The sequence below is a fragment of the Haliotis rufescens genome, unplaced genomic scaffold (genome assembly GCF_023055435.1).
Source record: "Haliotis rufescens isolate VD_foot unplaced genomic scaffold, xgHalRufe1.0.p SCAF_3, whole genome shotgun sequence".
NCBI classification, from domain to species: domain Eukaryota; kingdom Metazoa; phylum Mollusca; class Gastropoda; order Lepetellida; family Haliotidae; genus Haliotis; species Haliotis rufescens.
In genome coordinates this window covers 34,545,031-34,556,118 of record NW_025964001.1, presented here as the reverse complement: position 1 = coordinate 34,556,118, position 11,088 = coordinate 34,545,031, and the positions used below count along the sequence as shown (strand labels likewise).

General features: G+C 41.4%; 1 long non-coding RNA gene across 1 annotated transcript; it reads right to left on the bottom strand.

Moving 5' to 3' along the window:
* Nucleotides 1-4,618: 4,618 nt before the first annotated feature.
* On the bottom strand, nt 4,619-7,071 carry LOC124120505. The gene is made up of 3 exons (XR_006858840.1): nt 6,951-7,071; nt 5,992-6,056; nt 4,619-4,766 (listed from the first exon to the last, which is right to left on the bottom strand). It is a non-coding gene; the product is annotated as an uncharacterized LOC124120505 (long non-coding RNA).
* Nucleotides 7,072-11,088: the final 4,017 nt, after the last annotated feature.

The window sequence follows — 11,088 nt, the reverse complement described above, 5'->3', positions numbered from 1 at the left end:
ATCGAACCCGGCCTTCGTCGTGACGAGCCAACGCTTTAACGACTAAGCTTCCTCGCCGCCCCGAGAGAGAGAGAGAGAGCGAGAGAGAGAGCGAGAGAGAGAGAGAGAGCACCAACTCCATCCGCACGCACGCATGTACGCACGCACACAGTACACACATACACACAAATGAAGCATCTATCCATTGATGCGTACATTATTGGATTACACGCAAATGAGATACAAATGTATCGAGTATTAGTTCAAGGCATGAAATAAGTTGGGAAATATAACTACTTTTTGATACATTTTTATCTATGTCCTCAAATAATGTGTCATTTCTAACAACAAAAGATCCTCGCATATGATAAAAGACCACGACGAAAATGATAATATTTCTTATGGCCTTACTATTACGAGTCTATTACCAGAGATCGACGGTTTCCCGTTGATAACATACACATCTTCATGTCAAACCCCCAGCAAGACTCCACAAATGCCTATCCATCATGTAGGGGTGGGTCTTCTCCACTTGATATAGTCAGGGACCGGGGCAAAGGGCTGCATGACCCCCACCCCTACATGTGGGGTCCAGAGCCATGAGCGAGGGAGACCAGCGCTATTACGGGAGGGGGCCGGTAAAAAGAGGATCCCACGGGTTCCTGGTAGTCTGTTGCATAGTCTCCTCAACCACATTTTTTTCCTTTTCGACCAGCCCTTACCGTAATGTTATAATCCTAACTGAAGCAAGTCTAGACTTTAGCACAGGTTCAACTCGCATCACATTGGCTCTTTTTTAATTTAAATGTAGCTGCTTGTTTCTATCAAAATTATATATTTTCGGAGACTGGGCGTCAGTTAGGGCTCCTAGGTATGTGCGGATATCGTTAGGCTGGTGCTGGAACACTTGGGGATGCAGTTGCCAGTATCAGCTGAACAAGAGCTGGTGCGTGGTAAATATCAGGTCATTGACCTGAGAAGAGAAAATAACGTGTCTGTGTTATTAATATAATCTTAAGGTTAGGTATTGGGGAAACTATATGATAGTGATTTGACATTGCTGTAAAACACATCCTATGTTATTCCTGTGTCTTCAATTAACAATGTTAATCAAACATTAGTATCATCATTATGTACAGATTAAAATTTTTAAAATGCAGCAAAGTAGGTTTGGGTGATAATGGCAGTCAGGTTGGTTAGGCTCATCATCTGCTCAGGGCCTTTGTCCCCTCAACATGCAGCCCAGACAGCGAATGGGACTTTTCCCTTGAGGCGCTGCCTTGTCAAACCCACCCAAAACATTTGGGAGAATGTGACTCCCCAACACTGCAGCCTTCTGCATTACCCAGATTGTCGGAAGGGCTGTATTCCTGGCAGCAAACTCGGGCACTCTCCAAATGTCAGTCAACCGACTGGGAAGTACCAAACCTAAGGCACCAAGAACAATGGGGAGTCGGACAACTTGGTACTTGGGATGCAAGCGTGACATTTCGAAAGCGAGGTCCGCATATTTGCCATGTTTTTCCTGAATCTTATCAATCACATCAGTGTCAAAAGGGACAGAAAATTCAATGATATAAATGATTACATTGGATTTATCAAAAAGGACAAGATCAGGTATATTGGCTTAAGATGCTGTGTTTGTGCCAAAGGGGATCCACTGACAATGTGTTGGACATTAAATTCATTTCATATTTACATTTTGATTCAAAATCACACATTGACGGTTTCGTCTGGCAGGTGACTGGTCCTGAGCAGCATAAAGGAAAGCCTTCTGTTTCACTTTTCAGGCCAGCCGACTTCAGGCAAGAGAAGGACTCTGCAGGGTTGCACTGCACATAAACTCGATGCAGTGGTCGTTCAGATAGCCTCTCCTTGCAAAACTGAGTCTGGGTCAATTTGATATGGCACTTTGCTTGGTTGACACTAATATCTGTACCGTCCAGCAGTACAGAACCATCAACAAAATCAACACTGACATTGAGATTATGTCCCACATACTTGGCTCGTTTAAGGAAACTGTGGAATGCCTTGTTTTCATCATGAGTCTTGACATTATTATAATTATAGTTATGTTTATGTTTATTATTATTATTGGAATGTCGTTGGTAGGATTGGCTTCATCATCAAAATCCAAGTTATATGCCTGAAAGTTATGTTTTTAAGATTACAAATGCCACAACCAACCCTTAACATACCTTACAACATGTCTGTTATAAATCCGATTTCAGAGAAAGTGTAGCAGAAACGTTCAGGCAATATATGATAATATGTCAAGGATGCTAACGAACGAATTCTTTCGAAGTAGAACATTTGCCCAGGAAGACGTTTAAAACAAATATGTACTTTTCCTCGATTTGGCATGTCTCCCATTATGTCTGTATGCCGAAATACACCTGAAATTGGTATCCCACTTAACACATGGACCTTACTGTCAGAACCAGTTACAGGATCTAGTTCCTAATACCAAATACAGGATCTGGCAGGTTGCACCAGTTACAGAATCGAGTTCCTTGTATCAGTTACCTGATCTGGTTCCGTGTACCAGTCTCAGTATCTAATTCCTTGTACCAGCTAGAGGATCTGTTCCCTTGTACCAATTACAGGATATAGTTCCGTATACCAGATACAGGATCTAGTTCGAGTTCCAGGATCTAATTCCTGGTACGAGTTATATGATCTAGTTCTTCGTACCAGGTACATGATCTAGTCCCTAGTACCAGTTACAGGATCTCGTCCAAAGTGCCAGTTAGCCGAATTGGTAGATTGTACTGATGCGCATGGCCTATATGGCGACTAAGGATGGAGATGGGATCATCATGGTCTTTTGTTTTAAATTTAAGCTAAAAATGTTTTCTTTTCAGAAACAAAATATTCTACAATCGTACATTCGTTTAAAACGTGTGTATACGGGCTGATCCAGAAAGGGATGGAGAGGGTGCGAACACCCGCCCCTTAATAACCCCAACACCCCCACGCCTCTTTTCACACATGTTTCTGTTCACTTCGAAACATGGGTAAAAGGTGCAACCTCCTTTTATAACCGCCTAGATTGTATGCCCGTGGGTGGCTAGCCGGGATCAACTGACTTCATTTCATCCCAGGTATAAATTCAGCCGGTGGACAGTAGGGTGCGGCAAGAGTCAAGAGGCCATGAGGCTGGTGATATGTACCCCCAAGCCAGAATGATAATTGGATGTCTGTTCGACAGGAGGTCTTGTTAATAGGTCTAGTCGGTGTGCCCTGGCTCACTATCAAAGATATGCAGAACACAGCGATATACGTCCAGGTCTGGAGAGTACGACAGTGCGTGGCGATACGTTCATGTACAGAATCATTATCTTCGAAAGAATGTTTCTTTTATTACCCCAGAATGCTGTATACGCCGAATAAAGAGAGGAGATTTATTACGTCTCCTAATTACAATAAACACTGTTTTTCCTGCATGATAAATCAAGATGTCTCCACGGCTTAATGCCACCGTCGTCCTCACTAAATCAGTCCGGCGGTGCCAAACCATCAAAGAAGCTGCTTGTTACAAGTAAAAGAATCAGTTCGGTATCGGAACTCATTGCCATGGTTTAACCTAATTGTATATATTCAGCCTGACATTCGACAAGCGAGAAACAAAGATGTATTAATAAACAAGGTCTTCCCTTTCTCCTTCAATTGTCGCCTATCCCGTGAAAATAAACCGCCTAGTGGGTGTATCCATCCGCGACAATGCGTTCACGTGCCACTCCCCACGGTCCTGCACGGCACGTGTTGATGGTGAACCTCCCTTCCTTCCGACTGTTTAGGGTTATGCCCCTTCGGAACAAATGAAGCTAGACTTTTATTACGTTGCATAATTTGTACTTTAACTCAGTGGATATGGAGGGACTTTAGTAAAGTGTTAATTTCTTCCGACGTTATCTGGGTGGTTTAATTTTGCATCCATGTTTTTATACCAATTGTATTGTAAAAACATGATGATGATGATGATGATGATGATGAAAATGATGATGATGATGATTACACAGCAACATAATGTTACTACTACTACCACCATCACTACTGCTACCACTATACTGAAACTACTACTACAAATAATAATAATTATAATAATAATAATTTCATTATTATGATCATTATGATAATAATCGACCACAATTAAATGTGTTCATGTTGGTATATCTGTTGCATGTGTACATGTAAATTTATTTCGATTTGGTTTTAAATACACGTAAGAGACGAACTCCAAGTTAGAGATAAACTCAAATTATGACATATTAAATTAGGGTTAGCATGCAACACAATCGCTTGTAATTGGATCTTAGAGTAAAATATTATTTAATCTTACTCATGTTTTATTTTAGTTTGATTGAAAAAAAGTACCTAAGTTAGCCATGTTTTCTGTGAACTGCAGATGCAACCTGGCCACAATATGGCGGACTGCACCAAGCTCCGTTACTTCAGTGTGTCATGTTTTCAGCCTGTTCTTTACCCATGTTTATGGTGTAGAAGATTTAGCAGCTGCCGTTACATTAATGCATAGCAACAACAAGGATTTATTTACATCAAATAAACACTTTGTTCGTTACAAGGGGGCCTCCCTTCTCACCATACGGAACACAAATGGCGGGGCAGACGACACATTCGCACACGTGTCTGTCACGTGCTCTCCCTAGATGGCGCTGTTTGTGACGTCAGATAAAGGTGAGAACATGTCAAAGATTACGTTAATGAAAAACAAAGCAGGAGGGCATATGGTAAGACTTTACAACACATGGCTTGACACTCCTTTTCTGGAATAAATAAGATAAATATATGAGTAATTATAATATCAACAAGATGGTTTTATCGATTTTAATGGATCTCGAATGGAAGAGAACTTGTTTTTGAGGTGTCGTTGACAACTGAACTTATTCTGGATCACATTGTGATGCATGAGGTCATCTAACCTATTTTACATACTGCTATGTACTGAGTGAGTGAGTTGGATTCAAAACCCGCTTTTAACAATATTTATCACCCAAAACTAGCTCCCACAGGAGATATCGCTTGGGTGAGATCAAGCAATATCTACATATCTACACGATATCTGTAGATATCGCTGCAATGAAATTGCATCACAATACTTTGCAGACCATTGTGATGTCATTGGTTAGCATGGCGCCACAATCAAATGACATCACTAATGACTCTACTACTGAAGTTTTACACTTAAGACACTGCTTATTACTGTCTTCAAACTGAAAAAATTGGAAGAATGATGTTGGATGATAAATAAAATCTCACCCTCGTGTCTTTTGATATCAAATATATCAACACTCGTTGATAAAAGTGGGAAAACTCCTTGGCATGCCTCGGAGTTTTTCCACTTTTATCAACTCGTGTTGATATATTTGATATCAAAAGACACGAGGGTGAGATTCTCTATATGCCAGTTATATATCACGGCGTGACAGATTCATGTGGGAGGAAAGCCTGAAGTGGTGCAGGCCTGAGAAGTTTACCACTTAGTTCTAAACCCACGAGCACGGGTATGTTGCTGACAAACCTAGAAACATGATCGGGGCGAACCGGGATTCAAACCCACGATCATAGGTTTCTGGGACCCGTTCCACACAACGATCTTAGTGCTACGATTGTCGTAAATCAGGGTTAAAGAATGGGTGTTACGACCGACTTAGCGCTAAGATAGCTTTGTGGAACGGGGCCCTGGTGTGCTCAGGGAAGGCAACTCCGCATATGGAATTTCGGTGTATTAGACGATTGGGCCACCCGTGTCCCCGTTGATATATTGTAGTTACTTTTACTCAAATTATGACACAATGGTTACATATAATCTGTCTGACATGCTTGGAAATACTGATATGGAGAGGGAAAAGGTAACGTGTGTTTAGGGGAGTAATAGGACACCGGACTCCCCCACACCTTAAAACCCCTCCAACCACTCTGATACAGGCGTGCCACTTTGGTGAGGCCTACGAGCATGGGTCATAATAATCAAGGATCATAAATACTCACGACTTTTGAATCCTGGCATGGCAAGGGGCGACAATCTGTAGAGACGATTGTAACCCGATTGGTACCTGATGCAAAATGTTAGATGGGTCTATTCACTGCGAATGCATGAATATTTTTTTCTCAATTCCAAATTTGAAAGCGTGCCATTATCCGAATGGATACCAAATAAATAAAATATGATGTTCGATCAATATTTATCAGAACAACTTCTATTTACCTCTACCTACGTTAACTCGCACAGTGGTGACACATGACGTCACTCTCGACATGATGCAATGGATGACTAAAGACGTTGGTCCCCAAATTAAATTTCCGGACATTGTGTACCCAATAACAAATATATAAACAAGACGTGCCATCAGCCTTATTCCGCATTAATTATATATAACTATGTTTCATTAATTTTACATTTGGTCTCCACATTCTCCTAGCCAGACGGACCCGTGAAGATCCGGGGTAGAATAGGCCTTCAGCCACCCATGCCTGCTGTAAAAGGCGACTATGCTTGTTATAAGAGGCGACTAACGGGATCGGGTGGTGAGGCTCGCTGACTTGGTTGATGCATGTCATTGATCCCAATTGCGTGGATCGATGCTCATGATATCAATCACTGGATTGTCTAGTCCAGACTTGACTATTTACAAACCGCCGTCATATAGCTGGAATATTGCTGAGTGCGGCGTTAAACAACAAACAAACAAACAAACAAACAAACAAAACCTAACCAGGCGAGTTCAAATGTTAGTAAAGAAGCACATCACGCCATTCATTATATCATGACGTCATATCACTTAATCATATCATTTGACGCCATAGCATTCCAGAGTGACCAAAATGTGAGAGTTCCCGTAGAGAGATCGGAAGAAGAAAAGACAGGAAGAATACTCTAAAACACGTTATGATTGCCTCCTAATTAAGCCCTTAATCAGAAGAAAATATATCCATGAAACACAATTTACCTGGTTGTCGCATTGTTTGGGTAGCACAGTAGATAGCGCGCTTGCTTGTCGCGCACCTTCCGAGGTCGATTCCACACAATGTCATGTCCTACAATTCCGTGATTAAAATCCAATACCGCGACACTGTAGGAACACCGCTACCGGCCACGAAGGTTAATGTACTCAATATCATGTTTAATGGTGTCGCGACCTTCCCTTACCCTTGTTTATCTGCGTCAAACAACCCTGACAGTGTAGCTTTATGCTTTCTATCGACCTTGAAACGGCTTTTATAGTTGCTGGAATATTACTGACAGTCTCCCAACCAATTAGTTCGAATGCAAGGACAGTATGGGGTACAGTTTGTGCAAAGTCATAATTCATAAACAATAACACTGTCAGTGCAGGTTGTTCTCCCTTATGAGTTACACACAGACACAAAGCAAAAACACGTGATCATAGAGCCATATATCATTTGTTTTTTTCGTGTTTAAAACATTGGTATAATAGACTTCCACTTGACAATATTACCTGCCATGCACTCTGGGTCGGCGTTTTGCGCCCCTCTCCATCACACTCTACTTGACTGATAGATATATACAACAGTAGTGGTGATATATACTTGCTGCAGTGATAAGAGGTCTAATTGACACTCGTGTAATTAACAAGCATGTTTTGCAATATACAACCCTCTCCTAGAACAGTATGTGAGTAAAGTTTTGTGATGATGATGATGATGACGATGATGATGACGACGATGCTGCTGATGATGGTGGTGATGTTGATGATAACGACGATGATGTCCACGTGCAACTGTTCGAGTGGGATAAGATGGAAATAAAAATAGATATGTAGTAGTTTAATTGTGTTACCATGGAAACAAGTATACATGTTAGCGTTTTCTTTCGAACGAGTATAGAGATAGTTTTTCCTATGTAATACCCTTGAAACGAGCGTGCATGCAGTCGTCCACTTACCATGGCAACGTATGTACAAAACGCTGTTTCCTTCTCTTAACCTGCAAACGAGAGTTTACATAGCCACGCGCATGCATGAACGTGTGTGTGTATGTGCGCGCGCGTGTGTGTGTTTGTGTATGGAGTGCGTGTGTGTGGGGTGTGGGGTGGGATGGGGGGGGGGGGGGGGGGGGGGGGTGCTGATTGTATTGGTCCAGGATTTTATCGTGCTAGCCAAATGAGATACCATGCCGCAGATTTTTTTTACATTTAAACCTCAGACACAATATACTGCCTCCGGATCTACCACCCTTGTTTTATCCCTTTATGCCAAACACCAGCCAGGGTAACAACAACTACTATATTTTAACGGGTTTTTTTGTATGACGCGGGCGGGGATCGAACTACCGACCTTCCGCTCTCTGGGAAGACGCTCTATCCTCAGCACCACGGCGGTCTACCTAAAAAAACGAAACGTGCAATGTGTTGACTAGATACGAGTTAGGAGTCATTCCTACTGTGTACCGACCCGTGCGGATGAATCAAGGGAGGATGGGCGGAGTCTTATGGGCATGTTCCCCATCCTTCCTCCTGACTTCACACGTGCGTGTGTTCCTGTTGTAGGATGTTGTCATACACATGGCTGTGTTTACCTGATGCATGGCAGCATGCATTCACCAGCTGATCGATGCCATCAAGGCATGTACAGGAAAGCTTCTGTTATCTGTTCCAAGCATGTTTCCTCACTCTCTCAAATACTTGTTTACAGGTGCCCAGTGTCATATCAATGTTGTAGGCTTTGTTTGTTTCTTGTTTAACGCCGCACTCAACAATATTCCACCTCTATGACGGCGGTCTGTAAATAATCGAATCTGGACGAGATAATCCTGTGATTGAGCATCGAATTACGCATTTGGGATTCGACGTCATTCATCAACCAAGTCAGCGAGTCTGACCACCCGATTTCGTTACTCGGTCCTTACATCAAGCATAGGGAGTGAAGACCAATTATGGCCCAATCTTCACGGGACAATGCTGCATGCGGGAAAAACTGAGTGAGTGATGAATGTGGGCTTCATACCGCATTTTCATAAAATTACATCGTAGTTCTGGAATTTAAACCGAAAGGACACAGAACTTGGACGTTGACCACTTCGGTGAAAACATTGACGGGGGTATGGTGCTGACTTACCAAGGACCACAATCTCGGCGAATCAGTTTCAAACCAACGGATACCAGTATAATATGTGGTTGTTTGTTTTTGTTTGTTAGTTGTTTAACGCCGCACTCAGCAATACTACATCTATATGACGGCGGTCTGTAAATAATAGAGTCTGGACCAGACAATCCAGTGATTGATATTATGAGTATCGATCCACGCAAATTGGATATGATGACATGTATCAAACAAGTCAGCGAGCATGACCACCCGATCCCGTTAGTCGCCTCTTACAACAAGCATAGTCGCCTTTTACAGCAAACATGGGTTGCTGAAGACCTATTTTAACCAGGACCTTAATTGGTGAGTATGATATCTGTGTCGTGCCCTTGTGAAATAGTAGGACGCGACCTACAAATACCTGTGTCTTTTTTTAGTGCCTCGTTTTCGAATGTCAGAGATACCATTTATAGACAGCACGTGGGAGTCCAGCGATAAACAGGGTCGTTCTTAAAATATTAAAACTAATCGTTCCGATAATATCCTTTTTCAGATTGTAATGAAATGATCCTCTAAAATGATTACTGGGAAATGGCGCTAGAAAACTATAGGGCTGTAAAACATGATAATGGACAAATTGAAAAGCAATCAAAACAACATAGGAATAACGTCACATTTTTATGAAGACATATCGACGATGTGAGGAGTTCAGACTGTCGTTAACATTCACACGACTTATCATATTGGCGTTAGTGGCTGTGCGGGGGAGTTTTCGTCAATGCCGAACTGTCGCACAACATTTCGGAAGATTGTGGGATGATAGAACACAGGATTGTTGGCTGATTGAACAGTAGGATTGCGGGGTGATAGAGCTCAGTGTGATCACATGCATCTTAAAGTCAATTCCATTAACTATAAACAGATAAGGTTAAACCGTGAACAAAGATTAGGAATGCAGTTATGATTGAGTTGGTAGGATATGTCTGACTGATAGATATATCTGGAAATAATATCTTGTATATTAATAACCTTCTTTGGATGAACTGGATAAGTACTAACGATGACTGAGCTGAAGTTGATCACCAAGGCTGATATTGTTTATCACATCAGAAAATTAACAAACGAATAGTTATTCTGACGGGTAAAATATATTATACAGATAGGTTTGCGACGTAGGTGATATACTAGCCATTACAATAAAACTGAGATACCATGCCACAGGTTAGCATGAATACGCCCACTCAGATACAGTATACTGACACCGAGCCGACCAGTCCTTGTTTTAGCCGAGCGTCAGACATGGTAACAACAAGTACCATCTTTTAACGTCTTTTGTTATGACGCGGCAGGGCAGACGCTCGGCCACGAAACCACGGAGGCGGTCCCTACTGGATAGGGTTTATTAGACAGCCTTCATCAAGATTCTCTAAACATTGTTAAGCATTACTGAAACAACTCTGTGCGGAAGGCAATAACTAGGTTTCTGTAACACACAATTTGGTATTTAATTGTGGCTTTGGTCATGCCTGGTCTGCATATGACGTCGGTAACAGATATATATTTTTGAGGATTTTCAAACTTCGATGTTAAGACATATGAACAAAAATGATACCGTGAATTAAGTCAACCCAACTGTATAAATTAATATTCAGAATTAAGGCTTATCAGAAAGTCATCTCATATGAATAAAATACAATGGTCATAACTCAGATTAGATTTTAAAAAACAGAAATACAATTATGTTTATACTGCAGCAATAAAAACAAAGAAGATGAGTACCATGTATATCTCGAAAGTCCACAATATCCAGGAAATACGTAAAACGTATCTGCCAAAGTATAATGTAATACGACCAAGTCGTAATATATTTCGTGAGATTGTATTTGCTGATTTGAATTATACTACTCAACACTTGCTAACAACCAACGTATTCACCTTTAGTTAAAGGTGTTGTCCTCAGCAAATGTTGAACAGTATATCAATAATTTTGTCTCATATTTTCAGATTAAGGGACAGCAATCCTTAAATAATGTTATGCATAAGC